The sequence below is a fragment of the Pristiophorus japonicus genome, chromosome 12 (assembly GCF_044704955.1).
Source record: "Pristiophorus japonicus isolate sPriJap1 chromosome 12, sPriJap1.hap1, whole genome shotgun sequence".
Lineage (NCBI taxonomy): Eukaryota > Metazoa > Chordata > Chondrichthyes > Pristiophoridae > Pristiophorus > Pristiophorus japonicus.
In genome coordinates, this window is record NC_091988.1 from 198,364,539 (window position 1) to 198,382,997 (window position 18,459).

The 18,459-nt window shown below is 47.0% G+C and overlaps 1 pseudogene; it reads right to left on the minus strand.

Moving 5' to 3' along the window:
* Window positions 1–17,805: 17,805 nt before the first annotated feature.
* LOC139277780 (U2 spliceosomal RNA) lies at window positions 17,806–18,044 on the minus strand (annotated as a pseudogene).
* Between the last annotated feature and the right edge of the window lie 415 nt (window positions 18,045–18,459).

Consider the following 18,459-nt stretch of genomic DNA (forward strand, 5'->3'; position numbering starts at 1 on the left):
CTAGAGGGAGAGGCTCGGGCTGGAACGGTGGGATGCTCTGTGTTGCAGACGGCAGAACGAGAGAGAGAGGCTCGGGCTGGAACGGTAGGACGCTCGGTGTTGCAGACGGCAGTACTAGAGAGAGAGGCTCGGGCTGGGATGGTGGGGCGTTCGGTGTTCCAGACGACAGCATTCGAGTGCGAGCCGTGGGCTGGGATGTTGGACGAATGGGTGTAAACTGCTCCATGATATCAGCAGCAGCACTGGGACCCACAGCGTTGGAATCAAAACCATAGTAGGTGGAACCAGAACCTGTGCGAGAGGGAGGCGCAGGCTTGGATGATAGTGCACTGACTGTAGAATGCTGCATTATACCAGCAGCACCACTGGGACCCGCAACATCGGAAGCGAAAGCATGGCAGGTGGAACCAAGACCTATGCTAGGGGTTGAAACTCTGATGCCCCTTGATGGGGGCTCATAAACATTAATTTGGAAGCTCTCCCCTGCAGACATTTCAGTCATCGCTGCCATCATTCAGTCTGGTTCGTCCGCAGCTGGTTGTACTGGTTCTTGTTCTGTACCCTCAGGGTTGACAGCAGCAGCACCATCATCATCATCATCATCATCATCATCATCAACATGTTCTGCAAAATACATCTGAACAGACAAATGTTTAACAGCAAGAAAGGGGGCCGGATGGGTGGCATGAGTACTCTCACACATAGCAGGTTAGGCAGCAGGTTGATTTAAAGGGCCACGATGCATTTTCAGGACTTACCCTCTTCCTCGCGTGCGGGCCCAGCTTGTGCTGTACTGATTGCTTTTCTCCATGTACGACTCATCATAGCAGCTACCCTTTGTTCCAAGGGTGTCAGTGGATGCAGATTGGGCATGCCTCCTCCTGTCCGAGTTGCCTCCCTTTTGTTGTGGGCCAATTTCTTCTGCAAAGAGTAAAATATAACTTTTTACAGGTGGGACATGCAGATAGCCAGGTTACAATTACAATTAAATTAAAAGTGGGAAATATTACTTACACTAACTACTTGACCAAGGTCGTGCCATTTCTTTTTACACTGGCTTCCAGATCTCATGGTATGCACCACTGCGCAGTAATCTTCTGCAACTTGGTTCCACCGTTTCTTCATTTCTTTTGGTGGCACTTTTATGCGACCTCTGTTGCTGGTATCTAGCTCCTGCCATCTCTGCTCAATTACGTTGACTAATATCTCCACTTCCTCATGCAAGAAATTCTTTGTTCTTGGTGGATGTTGATCCATTGCAAAGTTGAATTGGCACTCTTATTTCTCAAAACACACAGTCCTTAATTTGCATACACCGATGCAGCACCTGTTCTGCAAGTTTAGCAGTGAAAAGCTGCACTCACTGATTTCAGCAGGTGATTTATTCAACAGTGCTGCTAAAAGCACTCCCTCACACACAAAAATATCACAAAAATTAAATCACAAGCCTTTCCAGGGGTCCAAGAGACAAATCTTCACTTTTCCCCCAGTCCCTTTAAAAATGGCCGCGTGCCAATGTTTATTTCACACTGCGCGTGCGCGCACGCTCCAACGCGCACGCGCAGGGTTGCCGGCACGACGTTGCCTCATTTGAATTAGACCTGTCCCCCACTGCTTACAGAATCGGCGTGAGTGTCTGGCTACGCCCCCTGCTGTGATCTGCGCGTCGCGCCAAGCTGAGTTAGAGCTCCGAGGAGCCGGAGAATCTCGCAGTTTTTTTCCTGCGCACTTTTGGGCGCGAAGAACAGGCGTGCAGCTTGGGGCTGCGCCGTTCTTGGCGCGGCCTGAAACTTCGGCCCTATGTTTCCATATTTCTAAATACACTAATAGCAATAAACAAACAACCGAATTTAATATTGGATGGAAATCTTCTCATGTTGCTGGCTATAAATGCCCTGGGGAAATTTCAGCCCTGTTCCTAGTGGCCCCAAAATCTACAGCATAAGATTCAACACTAAAATCTCATGTCTGGACTTGGTTTCATGTCCACCAGCATATCACCACAGCTTCAACGAACTAGTGATTCTTCTCCTGTAGACCTGTAGACAGAAAGGCTTGCATTTATATAGCGTCTTTCACAACCTCAGGACGTCCAAATGCGCTTTTTAAAATTCATTCCTGGGATGTGGGCGTCGCTGGCAAGGCCAGCATTTATTGCCCATCCCTAATTGCCCTTGAGAAGGTGGTGGTGAGCCGCCTTCTTGAACCGCTGCAGTCCGTGTGGTGAAGGTCCACAGTGCTGTTAGGGAGGGAGTTCCAGGATTTTGACCCAGTGATGATGAAGGAACGGCAGCGATATATTTACAAGTCAGGATGGTGTGTGACTTGGAGGGGAACTTGGAGGTGGCTGTGTTCCCATGCGCCTGCTGCCCTTGTCCTTCTAGGTAATAGAGGTCATGGGCTTGGGAGGCTTTATAGCCAGTGAAGTGCTTTTGAAGTGCAGTCAATGTTGGAACATAGGGAAATGCAACAGCTAATTTGCGCACAGCAAGCTCCCACAAACAGCAATGTGATAATGACCAGATAATTTGTTTTTCAATTATGTTGTTCGACAGATAAATATTAGCCAGGACACTGGGGATAACTCCCCTGCTCTTCTTCGAAAAAGTGCCCATAGGATCTTTTACACCCACCTGAGGGAGCAGATGGGGCCTCAGTTTAACATTTCAGGTGAAAGACGGCAGTGCAGCACTCCCTCAGCTCTGCACTGGGCGTGTCAGCCTGGATTATGTGCTTAAATCTCTGGAGTGGGACTATGAACCCACGGTCTTCTCACTCAGAGACAAGCGTGCTGTCCACTGAGCCAAGCTGACACACAGAGTAGCCAGACTGACACGTGGGAAAAATGTCAACAGCTAGAAAGAAGAAAGAGCCTGCATTAACATAGCGCCTTTCACATTCTCATTAATGCCCCGAAGTGCTTCACACCCAAAGAATCACTTTTTGAGTAGGAGTGACTGTAGTTTTTGCTGTAGCTGAGAGGTGGCGGGACGGAATAGGTTTCAGCTATCTGTCGAAACAGCTTTAATATTAAAGAATTAACAATCATTTTTGCTTGAAAGCCCCATAAATCCTGACGCCTCCTTTAAAATCACTCCAGCTGCCTTGACCTTGGGGGGAGAATGTGTATATGTTAAGGAGGTCAGTGAGTATAGATTTTGAGGGTTGAGTGCTCACGGATTTGGAAATGCATCCCGAGTAAATTAGTCAAATGCACCCTGCCCCTTTTACTGAGAGCAGCTTTTGTTCTTCCCCTGTTTATTTGTTTCATATACAGATAGGCAGTAACGTAAAACCAGTGAAAGGCTCATGCCAGCAATATCTGCAATTGTTTGGTTTTTAAAAAAACATTACACTTTGTTCTGCAGCCTGTTAATAATTACATGGGTAGTTAGGAGGAATATAGCGTTGGATATCGCTTTTTACATACACTAGTCGATCTCCCGCAGCACTGCGCAAGGAGAGCGCACTGGTGTAAAATAAGCCGCCTATTATAGAGAATCTTAGAGCACAGAAGGAGACCATTACCTGCTCGCCATATTGGGAGTTATGTAGAGCTAGAATTTTACAGCAGCTTCGTGCCGGTGTTTATGCTCCACACCAGCCTCCTCCTCCCCCACCCCTCCCACCTTCATCTCACCTATTAGCATAACTAATGTACGCACCTATGAGTACGCGCACAGGTTTGTAGAGCTGTTGCCCTCCCCTTATATAGGGGGCACTTGTATATATATTTGTGGTTTTAGTGCCAAAAAAAGGCAAAAAACACAAAAAAACACAAAAAAAACAAAAACAAAAACAAAAAGGCACTTGTAAACTGTTTGTAGTGTCCCCCCCCCTTTAATAAGGGGGGCACTTGATATAATGTTTATTTATTGTTTCCTATAAAAGAGTTGTAGAGCTGTTGTTCCGAGCCAGGGTGTCCCTGGAGATGGAGCACGCAGTGTCCACCGGTACGCTCGCGGCCTACCGCGAGAGGTGGGCGCCGGAGGGACTGGAGTGCATCATCACCCCCGGGAACAGAATTTTACTTTGATTTAATTTGACTTGATTCGACAAAGGTTCCCTTTATGTTAAATTGTTATTTTGTGTTTTGGTGCCCTCAAAAAAAAAACGAGTGCACTTGAATGAAAGTTTCTACAAAATAGTTGTAGAGCTGTTGCATTATGAGTGGCTTAGCCAGTCATGTGATGTTCACAAGACTCAATAAAACCCCAGTCAGTTGGGTCTGGGTCATCCACGATGAGGTATGCAGTTGTGAGCCTGGTGGATGAACTGGTAATGTGCAGTGTGATTGTTAAACCTTTGTTAATAAACCAACTAGTTCTTAATAGCAATGCGTTGCTTATGAATTCTTAAACAAAGAACCCATGAAGCAAATACATTACAATAATCTTTGATGGCTTTCTTCCTCATGTACTTCCAGCAGCCCATTTAGCACCCGAAAAAATGGGTGCTGCCAGACTGAATTTATAGCTCGGAGCGGTGTTATTTCCTGCCGTGTGCTTTAATTGCCGTCGATACTGACTGCCTGATAATGCACAGACTGTAGGATTACTGACAGTGGCGAAATCACTGGCCATTTATTGAGTAACCAACAAGTGAGTCGTGGAAAATAGAACAGCCAGTGTATACATTATATAAACAGGCACTATGGAATGGTTTTCAAGCTCATAGAATGCTAATAATAATAACTTTTATTTATATAGCACTTTTAACGTAGTAAGATGTCCCGGCATTTCACAGCAGTGTTATAAGACAAAGCAGTTTGACAACGAGCCACAAAAGAAGAAATTACGTCAGGTGACAAAAAAGTTTGGTCAAAGACGCAGGTTTTAAGGAACATCTTAAAGGAGGAGAGAGAGGGAGAGAGGCGGAGAGGTTTAGGGAGGGAGTTCCAGAGCTTGGGGCTCAGGCAGCTGAAGGCACGGCCATCGATGGCTGAGCGATTGTAATCAGGGATGTTGAAGAGGGCAGAATTTGAGGAGGGGGGTTGTGAGGCTGATAAAGATTAGAGATAGAGAGGGGCACAGCACCGAAGGAGGCCATTCGGCCCATCGTGCCCGTGCCGGCTCTTTCGAAGAGCGATCCAATTAGTCCCACTCCCCCCTGCTCTTTGCCCATAGCCCTGAATTCGTTCCTTTATCCAATTCCCTTCTGGAAGTTACAATTGAACTTGCTTCCACCAACCTTTTCAGGCAGTGCGTTCCAGACCACAACTCGCTGCGTACAAAGCACTGTCCTCATCGCCCCTCTGCTTCTAATCTCGGGATTCTACTGACAGTTTTAAACAACTGTTACAGTTTATGAACCCCCTTCGGTCAGAAGCCAGTCTCCAGGATTTGCACTATATACACAAGCCTCTGGAACCCCCTCATTTGCAGTGTGGCCTCTAAAACTTTTCCCGGGTACCTATTATTCTTTATGTAACTGCAGAAATATTAATAGCAAGTCAGAACATTGCCCAGATGCTCCCTCAAGAGAAAAATGTGTTTTTGTTGAAAAGCAAGATGTGAAAGAGCTTGCAGAAACAATACTGGAAACGATTGCAGTTAAAGCCCATATAAGTCTCGACAAAGTTGAGTATTGCTGCTTTAGTTAAGGTCGACAATGAATGAATGGGCAAGAAAGAAGAGGAAAGAAAGACTTGGATTTATATAGCGCCTTTCACAAACATCTCAAAGCGCTTTACAGCCAATGAAGTACTTTTGGAGTGTGGTCACTGTTGTAATGTGGGAAACGCGGCAGCCAATTTGTGCACAGCAAGCTCCCAGAAACAGCAATGTGATAATGACCAGACAATCTGTTTTTAGAGATGTTGATTGAGGGGTAAATATTGGCCCAGGACACCGGGGATAACTCCCCTGCTCTTCTTCAAAGTAGTTTCCATGAGATAGCCACTTGAGAGGGCAGACAGGGCATCTGAAAGACAGCACCTCCGACAGTGCAGTACTCCCTCAGCACCACACTGGGAGTGTCAGGATTTGTGTGTGTTACAAGTTCCTGGAGTGGGACTTGAACCCACAACCATCTGACTCAGAGGCGAGAGTACTGCCCACTGAGCCACGGCTGACACTAAGCTTATATATCCATAATATATTAAAAATCGTAACATTTGCACGCCTTTCCTGTCAGCATTTGCATCATAAATTCCCATGCCCACCAATGTTCCATCTTATTTTTTTTTGTGCTGCGCGGGCCATTCAAAATACAGCGCACGCCCGCTTGCTGTCATCATCGTAGGCAGTCCCTCGAAGCTCGGATGACTTGCTTCCACACCAAAAAGGGATGAGTTCACAGGTATTTCAATGAAAGACCTAATATTCCAGATCCCGAACTACATCCTGAAGGGTGGAAGATGCCTGTGTGTGGATTTTTTTAACGTGGGGTGGCCGTTGCACACCAGCCACCACACGGGGCTTGACAGAGCTAGGTCTTGGTCCAGTGGCAAGGGTTAACCAAGACGACTGGAGACCTGCTCTGCTGCACGGACCTAGTGCGCACACATATCGCAGTGTGGGCTGGGCCCGTGCTGTCCCTGGGCCCTCGGCTCGTCTGGGCCCCGAACTCTCACCTCTCTCGGGTCCTGATCACATCCCTCTACAATCTCTCGCTGCTCCTTGGCCCCGACCTTGGCCCCGACCTCACCGCTCCCGCTGTACCTGCCCGCGCTCCAATCACCGACCTGGACCTTGATGACATCCCTCTTCGCTGCCATTGCCCTCCTGCACCAGCTCGCGCTGTGGTACGCCGTCATGCTGCCCATGGCCGGCGCTCGCCGCTCCTTTTATGGCCCCGACCTGCCGCTGATGGTCTGTATTGACAAGCTGGCAGCACGGAATCACTGGAGCGATGCACGGCCGTGCAGCTTGCAGGGAACATCAATATCCACCTACATAATGAAAACTGACTGCATGAAGGTGTCACGTTGTAATTATACCCTCCCGCCAGTTGTGGCACTGCAGCGCAGCCATTGGTGGGAGGGTGTAATCACACTGTGACGTGTTTACATAAGTAGATTGCGCGTGGACAGAGGAATTTACTGTGGCACGAGAAAAAACAGGATGAAATGTATGACTTTGAAATAGGAACCGAGGTACACCCGATCCAATTACCCTCTGACCCCACTTCACCTAAAGGCCCATGATTGGCCTTGATTTTCAGCTTGCTGCCTGGACATAATACAGGCTTCTCCGATCAGCCGCTCTCAATAGAGATGGTCATCGGGAAACCAGAGGGCAAGGATTTAAGATAATAGGCAAAACAAACCAGAGGGGAGAGGAGGAGAATTTTTTGTTAGGATCTGGAAGGGCTGCCTGAAAGGACAGTGGAAGCCGAAACAATAGTAACTTTCAAAATTGGATAAATTCTTGAAAAGAAAACAATTTTGTGGGGCTATGGGGAAAGTGCAGGGGAGTGGGACTAATTGGATCGCTCTTTCAAAGAGGCACGATGGGCCGAAGGGCCTCCTTCTGTACTGTATGATAGTAGATCCCCCTGCACCAGTGTGAAGGTTCCCACTTCAGCCTTCCCGAGGGAGATTGGCAGTTTTGTGCTGTGGGCCTTCACAGCCGTTGGTGACAGGGTTCAGACTTTGCCAACTCATTTCACTCAGGGTCCTAACAGGCTGGGACACAGTGGTGAAAGGGTGTTGTGGCAGCCCACTGCCTCCCTTCCCCCACATCTCCTCCCTCCCAAGTGCTCTGCACCTCCCCTCCCTACTCCATTCCTCATCGGGAGGAGGCATTGCGAGTGATCTTCAGGTCCAGTCTTCAGTCCCGGGAGTTCTGCGTCTTTGAGGTTCATTTTGCAGAGGTTCAGTTTGTCAGGTAGTTGTCTCCCTGGGCTGTGGCTGTCCCACGGACACAGAACTTCAGTTTGTGACACCGGACAGCTATGTTGACAGAACAGATCCCAAAGATAGTCTACTTCCAGCTCTTCTGAAAATGACTGCAGCTACCTCAGTTCCATGACAGCGCCGCAGCTAAAAACTGATCGAAGAACTGATGGTGACCAAGATCGTTTTCTGTTATCACCTGCTGATTTCCCCCTTTATGGTCCCTAGCTGCCGCCTCGTGCTTGCTGCTTTGGCCAAGTTGGTGAGATACAATGTCTGCTCTATGATTGTCCAACAGGAGGCGCTCCATCTCAAGAAGTGCTTCTTTCTCGACCTCCCTGATTCAGTGTTTCAGCTGGTTTCCCAATGCTCAGAGCTAGCAAAAGTCAGAGAATGGAGTCAGCTGGATTTGGGCGATAGTCAGGTATAACCCCTCCCTATCTCTGTAACCTCCTCAACCCCTCCGAGAGCTCTGTGCTCCTCCAATTCTGGCCTCTTGTGAATCCCCAACCTCCTTTGCTCTTCCATCCCACTCCAGGGACTTGAGCACATAAATCAGGGCTGACATGGAGGTGCCATCTTTCGGATGAGATGTTAAACCAAGGCCCCGTCTGCCCTCTCAGCTGGATGTAAAAGATGGCACTACTTCGAAGAAGAGCAGGGGAGTTATCCCCGGTGTCCTGGACAATATTTATCCCTCAATCAACGTAACAAAAACAGTTTATCTGTTCATTATCACATTGCTGTTTGTGGGAGCTTGCTGTGCGCAAATTAGCTGCCCCGTTTCCCACATTACAACAGTGACTACACTCTGAAAGTATTTAATTGGCTGTAAAGCGCTTTGAGATGTCCAGTGGTCGTGAAAGGCGCTGTATAAATGTAAGTCTTTCTTTCTTTTCCATTGGTGGCTGTGCCTTCAATCATCTATGTCCCAAACTCTCAAATTCTCTCCCAAACCTCTCCGCTTCTCCACCTCGCTCTCTTCCTTTGGCGCTCCTTAAAACCTACCTCTTTGACCAAACATTTGGCACCTGCCTGAATGTCGTCTCTCTTGTCTCGGTGTCAATTTTTGTCTGATTACACTCCTGTGAAGCGCCGTGGGATGTTTTGCTACAGTAAAGGCACTATATAAATGCAAGTTGTTTGTTTTTGGATGGGCGTCGGATCTGGTGAAGAATAGCTAGATCCCTCAGGTGCCTGATACACTCCAGTCTGCGTCCCTTGGACTTGAGGGAGTGAAGGCGGGGACCATAACAAGGGGGAGGGACCAGGTTCGCAATGTGCCGGAAGGTTTTGCTGGGGACAGAGGCGGAGATGAGGGTGTGGTTGAGCGAATCTCCAGCTTCAGAGGTATCATAGTGAAATCATGGTGGCCACTAACACCAGCATACCCATCGGGGAAACACTGCCTACAGCAGGCTCCCTGCTGCCTCACAGTCAGCTCCTGTCCCATTTTATACAGAAGATTGAGCATTGTTATGAAACGACAAAAGTCAACAAACGGAGAGATTTGAAATGTTGAAGGCTGCGCGATATCTACTCTAAACCTTGGACTGAAGCCCACAGCAAACACGCTTTCAAAACTCAACTGAGAGCCCATGTAGCAATACTTTGAAGTAAATGTACAAATGACACAGCTCTGTGAATCGAAGCAAAACATTTGCCACACAGCCCAGCATTCTTGGCAAACTGAGTTTCAATGGGCTATAATTCGCTGTGGCAGGGCATCTAACAGCATCTGCCGTTCGTTAGACTTGCCCTCGCTCGCTCAGGTTTCAAAAAATGTTGGCGTGGCAAGTTGCTGAAAGTGTGAGCTGATAACGGTGCAGCGAGAGAGAACCAAGCATCGGGGACCCCAGTGAACAGGGAAAGCAACTGCGCGTCTCCTTAACCAATCAGATTGACCAATGTAGGTCAGCGAGCACAGGGGTAATGGGTGAGCAGGTCTTGGTGTGAGTTCATCATCATCATGAGTGGGCAAACATTTGGCAGATGGAGTACAATGTTGGAAAGTGTGAGGTCATGCACTTTGGCAGAAAAAAATCAAAGAGCAAGTTATTATTTAAATGGAGAAAGATTGCAAAGTGCTGCAGTACAGCAGGACCTGGGGGTACTTGTGCATGAAACACAAAAGGATAGTATGCAGATACAGCAAGTGATCAGGAAGGCCAATGGAATCTTGGCCTTTATTGCAAAGGGGATGGAGTATAAAACAGGGAAGACTTGCTCCAGCTATACAGGGTATTGGTGAGGCCACAATTGGAATACTTTGTGCAGTTTTGGCTTCTATAATTACTTGCTTTGGAGGCAGTTCAGAGAAGGTTCACAAGGTTAATTCCAGAGATGAGGGGGTTGACTTATGAGGAAAGGTTGAGTAGGTTGGGCCTCTACTCATTGGAATTCAGAAGAATGAGAGGTGATCTTATCAAAACGTATAAGATTATGAGGGGGCTCGACAAGGTGGATGCAGAGAGGATGTTTCCACTGATGGGGGAGACTAGAATTAGAGGGCATGATCTTAGAATAAGGGGCCGCCCATTTAAAACTGAGATGAGGAGAAATTTCTTCTCTCAGAGGGTTGTAAATCTGTGGAATTCGCTGCCTAAGAGAGCTGTGGAAGCTGGGACATTGAATAAATTTAAGACAGAAATAGACAGTTTTTTAAATGATAAGTGAATAAGGGGTTATGGAGAATGGGCAGGGAAGTGGACCTGAGTCCATGATCAGATCAGCCATGATCGTATTAAATGGCGGAGCAGGCTCAAGGGGCCGTATGGCCTACTCCTGCTCCTATTTCTTATGTTCTTATGTTCTTATCATCATAGGCAGTCCCTCGAAATCGAGGAAGATTTTCTTCCTCTAAAAGTGAGTTCTCAGGTGACTGAACAGACCAATACAGGAATTCAAGTCGCTGTCACAGGTGGGACAGACAGTGGTTGAAGGAAAGGGTGGGTGGGGAGTCTGGTTTTCCTCATGCTCCTTCCGCTGCCAGCGCTTGATTTCTGCATGCTCTCGGCGACGAGACTCGAGGTGCTCAGCGTCCTCCCGGATGCTCTTCCTCCACTTAGGGCGGTCTTTGGCCAGGGACTCCCAGGTGTCGGTGGGGATGCTGCACTTTATCAGGGAGGCTTTGAGGGTGTCCTTGAAACGTTTCCTCTGCCCACCTGGGGTTCGCTTGCCGTGTAGGAGTTCCAAGTAGAGCGCTTGCTTTAGGAGTCTTGTGTCAGGCAGGTGGACAATGTGGCATGGAGCTGGTCGAGTGTGGTCAGTGTTTTGATGCTGGGGATGTTGACCTGGTCAAGGTCACTAACGTTGGTGCGTCTGACCTCCCAGGAGATTTGCAGGATCTTGCGGAGACATCATTGGTGGTATTTCCCCAGCGATTTGAGTTGTCTATTGTATATGGTCCATGTCTCTGAGCTATACAAGAGTATGTGTATGACCAATGTAGGTCAGCGAGCCTCATCATCATCATCATGGAGCACAGGGGTGATGGGTGAGCAGGACTTGGTGCGCGTTAGGCCTCGGGCAGCAGATTTTTAACCTCCGACATTATCCCGAAAAAAAAACACTTTCTTATCAATGGCAGACTGGACAACTTGTCTGTGGTACTGCAATGGCACTAACACGTTATAATACTAGTCATCGTGTATAGCGGGCAAATTGTGTTCGCGCAAGGCGCCCGATATCAGCAGTGGGGACTGTACTGAGCACTGGTATGTGCGAAGGAGGGCAAGGCTAGCACACCAGCCAGTGAGTGTGAAAAAGCTGTGGAATGTCATTATCAGGTTTAATATCAAACGAGTTATTAATATAGAAAACATTTGCATCAGCTAGATTGTAGGGCAGATGGGGAGTTTAACATAAACCTAAGCGAGAGCTTGCACAGTTTCCAGCTAACAAATCATCTCTTCAGATCTCTGCTGAGTAGCCGTGAAAGGGTTGTAGATTCCACGACCATTGATGCTATCTGGTTAACTGGGGCTTTCCATTTGGTTCAACCTTCTATGAATAGCCCCGCCAATTACTGTCAGATCAGATGATTAACAGTAGGGTTACACGAGATTTACCATCGTCCTGTCTCTATGTTACTCATAACTAGATAAAAGATCGCACAGGGGCTTCGGTTAGTCATTGCACTAACCATACCCCAGGAAAGCCCCACTGCTCCCCTCTCAGCTGGGCTGCTGTTACAATCGGCCTCAACCCACTCAGGGCCTTGGAAAGTGAAACTCGAGCCAGGGTTCCCACTCCTGAGTGTTACTCAGGGGGCCCCTCGAGCATGCTGTCTTCCCCGCCCGAGATGTTTGATCATGGAAAGGTTCGGTTTGTTCACATTGATCATCATCATCATAGGCAGTCCTTCGAAGTCGAGGAAGACTTGCTTCCACTCTAAAAGTGAGTTCTTCGGTGACTGAACAGTCCAATACGGGAATTACAGTCTCTGTCACAGGTGGGACAGATAGTGGTTGAGGGAAAGGGTGGGTGGGGAGTCTGGTTTGCCGCACGCTCCTTCCGCTGCCTGCGCTTGGTTTCTGCATGCTCTCAGCGATGAGACTCGAGGTGCTCAGCGCCCTCCCGTATGCACTTCCTCCACTTAGGGCGGTCTTTGGCCAGGGACTCCCAGGTGTTAGTGGGTATGTTGCATTTTATCAAGGAGGCTTTGAGGGTGTCCTTGAAACGTTTCCTCTGCCCACCTGGGGTTCGTGTGCCGTGTAGGAGTTCTGGGTAGACCGCTTGCTCTGGGAGTCTTGTGTCGGGCATGTGAACAATGTGGCCCGCCCAACAGAGCTGGTCGAGTGTGGTCAGTGCTTCGATGCTGGGGATGTTGGGCTGATCGAGAACACTGACGTTGGTGTGTCTATCCTCCCAGGGGATTTGCAGGATTGTGCGGAGACATCATTCGTAAACATTTACAGCACGGAAGGAGGCAATTTCGGCCCATTGGGTCCGCACTGGCCGACCAAGAGCTATCCAGCCTAGTCTCCCTTTCCAGCTCTTGGTCCGTAGCCCTGTAGGTTACGACACTTTAAGTTCACATCCAAGTACTTTTTAAATGTGATGAGGGTTCCTGCCTCTACCACCGTTTCAGGCAGTGAGTTCCAGACCTCCACCACCCTCTGGGTGAAGAAATTTCCCCTCATATCTCTTCTAAACCTCCCCCCAATTACTTTAAATTTATGTCCCCTGGTTGTTGACCCCTCCGCCAAGGGAAACAGGTCCTTACTATCCACTCTATCCAGGCCCATCATAATTTTATACACCTCAATCAGGTCTCTCCTCAGCCTCCTCTGTTCCAAAGAAAACAGACCCAGCATCTTTAATCTTTCCTCGTAGCCAAAATTCCCCAGTCCAGGCCACATTCTTGTAAATCTCTTCTGCACCCTTTCCAGTGCAATCACATCTTTCCTGTAATGTGGTGACCAGAACTGCACAAAGTACTCCAACTGCGGCATAACCAGTGTTTTATACAGTTCAAACATAACGTCCTTGCTCTTGTTGGAATGATTTGATTATTTCTGATGAGTCAGACAGTCTTGTTACATGTAGAATGCCAGTAGCAAATCCTACCTCAGATGTACCAGAAACAGGTCCAAGACAATGTCAGAATTCAAGTCTGAGTCCGAGTCAGGCAGAGAAACAGTCTGAATTTGTAGGGAGTCAATTTGTAGGGAGATCAAGGGTTACCCCTTGGAGAGAAACTCTCCTCAGGATCAGCCTAGAATGAGTTCAACACCAAGTTTGGAAAGTTCTGTTCAAGAGCGAAGGTATCCTCTTCGAAACAGAAAACCAGTGGTTCAGTTTGATTTGTAAATATGAAAAAATAAGTCTATATCTTTTGCTGTGTATAACCATACAAGTTATGTATGATGGTTATTTAGTTATGATTACTTCTTCATTAAGGAGAGAGAAGTGTAATATAGAGCTTCCCCTAGTGGGCTACTGTTCCACCTAGTGGACTATCAATGTAATGCAACCACTGCTGTAAATACAATAAAAGGATCATGTGACAAGGTCGCATGTCGAGCCATCTTGTGTATATGTGTGTTTGTGATGTCGTAAAGAATATATCCAGGTTCCTAATATCCAAGTGGTTCAGAGGAAGATCTTTCCCGACATGTGTGCGGCACCAGATTGGGATTGGCTTTGGTGCTTCCTCCACCAATCAAATGGCAGCCATACTGACACTGCTTAAGAACATAAGAAATAGGAGCAGGAGTAGGCCATTTGACCCCTCGAGACTGCTCCGCCATTCAATAAGATCATGGCTGATCTGATCTTGGCCTCAACTCCACTTCCCTGCCCGCTCCCTATAACCCTTGACTCCCTTATCACTCAAAAATCTGCCTACCTCCACCTTAAATATATTCAATGACCCAGCCTCCACAGCTCTCTGGAGTAGAGAATTCGAAAGATTCACAATCCTCTGAGAGAAGAAATTCCTCCTCATCTCCATCTTAAAAGGGTGACCACTTATTCTGAAATTATACCTCCTATTTCTAGATTCCCCCACGAGGGGAAACATCCTCTCTGCATCTACACTGTCAAGCCCCCTCAGAATCTCTTATGTTTCCATGAGATCACCTCTAATTCTTCTAAACTCCAATGAGTATAGGCCCAACCTACTCAACCTTTCTTCATAAGACAACCCTTTCATCTCAGGAATCAACCTAGTGAACCTTCTCTGAACTGCCTCCAATGCAAGTATATCCCTCCTTAATTAAGGAGACCATAACTGTACGCAGTACTCCAGATCCCCTTAGAATGAGTGATCATAGCATGATTGAATTTCAAATTCAGATGGAGGGTGAGAAAGATGGATCTCTAACCAGCATACTAAGCTTAAATAAAGGAGACTATGAAGATATGAGGGCAGAGTTGGCTAAAGTGGACTGGGAAAATAGATTAAAGGGTAGGGCGGTTGATGAACAGTGATGTACATTTAAGGAGATATTTCACAACTCTCAAGAAAAATATATTCCAGTGAGGAGGAAAGGGTGTAAGAGAAAAGATAGCCATCCCTGGCTAACTAAAGAAATAAAGGATGGTATCCAATTAAAAACGAGGGCATACAATGTGGCCAAAACTAGTGGGTGGACAGAAGATTGGGACGTGTTTAAAAGCCAACAAAGAATGACTAAAAACATTATTAAGAAAGGGAAGATAGACTATGAAAGTAAACTAGCACAAAATATAAAAATAGATAGCAAGAATTTCTACACGTATAAGGAAAGGAAAAGAGTGGCTAAAGTAAATGTTGGTCCCTGAGAGGACGAGACCGAGGAATTAATGATGGGGAACATGGAGATGGCAGAAACTCTAAACAAATATTTTGTATCAGTCTTTATGGTAGAGGACACTAACAATATTCCAACAGTGGTTAGTCGAGGGGCATGGGGGGGAGGAACTTGACACAATCACAATCACTAAGGAGGTGGTACTCAGTAAGATAATGGGACTAAAGGCAGATAAATCCCCTGGACCTGATGGCTTGCATCCTAGGGCCTTAAGAGAAGTAGTGGCAGGGATAGTGGATGCACTGGTTGTAATTTACCAAAATTCCCTGGATTCTGGGGAGGTTCCAGCAGTTTGGAAAACTGCAAATGTAACGCCCCTATTTAAAAATGGAGGCAGACAAAAAGCAGGAAACTATAGACCAGTTAGCCTAACATCTGTGGTTGGGAAAATGTTGGAGTTCATTATTAAAGAAGCAGTAACAGGACATTTGGAAAAGCAAAATTCGGTCAGGTAGAGTCAGCATGGATTTATGAAGGGGAAGTCATGTTTGACAAATTTGATGGAATTCTTTTGGGACGTAACGAACAGGGTGGACAAAGGGGAACCAGTGGATGTGGTGTATTTGGACTTCCAGAAGGTATTTGACAAGGTACCACATAAAAGGTTACTGCACAAGATAAAAGTTCACGGGGTTGGGGGTAATATATTAGCACGGATAGAGGATTGGCTAACAAACAGAAAAGAGAGTCGGGATAAATGGTTCGTTCTCTGGTTGGCAATCAGTAACCAGTGGGGTGCCGCAGGGATCAGTGCTGGGACCCCAACTATTTACAATCTATATTAATGACTTGGAAGAAGGGACTGAGTGTAACGTAGCCCAGTTTGCTGACATACAAAGATGGGAGGAAAAGCAATGTGTGAGGAGAACAGAAAAAATCTGCAAAAGGACATAGACTAAGTGAATGGGCAAAAATTTGGCAGTTGGAGTATAATGTTGGAAAGTGTGAGGTCATGCACATTGGCAGCAAAAAATCAAAGAGCAAGTTATTATTTGAATGGAGAAAGATTGCAAAGTGCTGCAGTACAGCAGAACCTGGGGGTACTTGTGCATGAAACACAAAAGGTTAATATGCAGGTACAGCAAGTGATCAGGAAGGCCAATGGAATCTTGGCCTTTATTACATAGGGGATGGAGCATAAAAGCAGCGAAGTCTTGCTACAGTTATACAGGGTATTGGTGAGGCCACACCTGAAATACTGCGTGCAGTTTTGGTTTCCATATTAACAAAAGGATATACTTGCTTTGGAGGAAGTTCAGAGAAGGTTCACTCGGTTGATTTCGGAAATGAGTGGGTTGACTTGTGAGGAAAGGTTGAGTAGGTTGGGCCTCTACTCATTGGAATTCAGAAGAATGAGAGATGATCTTGTCAAAACGTATAAGATTATGAGGGGGCTTGCTAAGGTGGATGCAGAGAGGATGTTTCCACAGATGGGGGAGACTAGAACTAGAGGGCATAATTTTAGAATAAGGAGCCGCCCATTTAAAACTGAGATGAGGAGAAATTTCTTCTCTCAGAGGGTTGTGAATCTGTGGAATTCACTGCCTCAGAGAGCTGTGGAAGCTGGGACATTGAATAAATTTAAGACAGAAATAGACAGTTTCTTAAATGATAAGGGAATAAGGAGTTATGGGGAGCGGGCAGGGAAGTGGACCTGAATCCATGATCAGATCAGTCATGATCGTATTAAATGGCAGATCCAGCTCGAGGGGCCATATGGCCTACTCCTGCTCCTATTTCTTGTGTTATTATGTGGTCTCACCAAGGCCCTGTACAGTTGTTGCTTACTCCTAGTTCCCTTTGTTCCATGAAAATTAGTCACTACAGCACCCCTCTTTATGGAACTCTCTCCCAAAATCCTCTATCTCAACACCATATTCCTACTTTTTCCCCATACCCCTTGATGCCTTTTGTGTCTAGAAATCTATCTATCTCCCTCTTAAATATATTCAGTGACTTGGCCTCCACACCTTTTTGCCACCCTACAGTGCAACTGTGACTGCACTTCAAGAGTACTTCATTGGCTGTAAAATGCTTTGGGACGTCCTGTGAAAGGCACTGTATAAACGCAAGTCTTTCTTTCTTTTTCACCCACAGCCCGCCCCTCCTTCAAAATACTCGAAGAAGTCCTTTTCAGCTGTGTTGTCCCATCCCACCTGCTGCTTAGCATTCTCTTTGTCTGCTTGTAAAGCGCTCCAAGTCATTCTTTATGATTGGTGCTATAAGTCTCGGATCGATAGACTTTTTGTTAGCTAAGGGTATCAAGGGCTATAGAGTTGAGGTGCAGATCAGTCATGATCTCATAGAATGGCGGAGCAGGCTCGAGGGTTTGAATAGCCTCCTCCTGTTCCTGGGCAGGATGTCTCTTTGTCCATTGTGTATATGTCTTGAATATTCCTTTGTTATCCACCCGAAGCTACCTCAGGCAGGAGATGAAAGGTCAGAACTCTTATGGCAGGGTAATATCAAGATCTGTACACAGGAATTTTTAATGTTTTTAATCTATATATTCATTCACGGGATGTGGGCAAGCCCAGCATTTATTTATTTATTTATTTTTTTTAATTCGTAGCCAATCTTTCCAATTCTTTGTCAAATCACAAACGCCAGAGGTCACCTTGCACACATCAAGGGTCACTCTGCGCCAATGCTCTTAGCCAAAAGGCCTAGAGCCACTGCACCGTTCCTGGAAGTACTGCAATACCAGGTTCGTGCCATGGAGGTGGATGGGTCAGGCCCCCCACACACCTCCGTGGAGGTGGATGGGTCAAGCCACCCCACCCACCTCCTATTTCCAAAAAAGCAAGCATATACCTTCCCGATCCAGGGAGAACCACCTTGGGGTTATGGTGGTTACTCCCCTGTCAGGTCAGTTACGCATGATCTTAGCCAAAAGGCCGAGAAGCGGCCACCCCACCCACCTCCTATGCAAGCCCAGCACTTTTTTTTTTAAAAAATACGTAGCCAATCGTTCCAATTCTTTGTCAAATCACAAACGCCAGAGGTCACCTTGCACATGCCAAGGATCACTCTGCGCCAATGCTCTTAGCCAAAAGGCCTAGAGCCACTGCACCGTTCCTGGAAGTACTGCAATACCAGGTTCGTGCCATGGAGGTGGATGGGTCAAGCCACCCCACACACCTCCGTGGAGGTGGATGGGTCAAGCCACCCCACCCACTTATTGCCCATCCCTAGCTGCCCTTGAGAAGGTGGTGGTGAGCTGCCTTCTTGAACCGCTGCAGTCCGTGTGGTGAAGGTACTCCCACAGTGCTGTTAGGGAGGGAGTTCCAGGATTTTGAATCCAGCGACGATGAAGGAAATGGC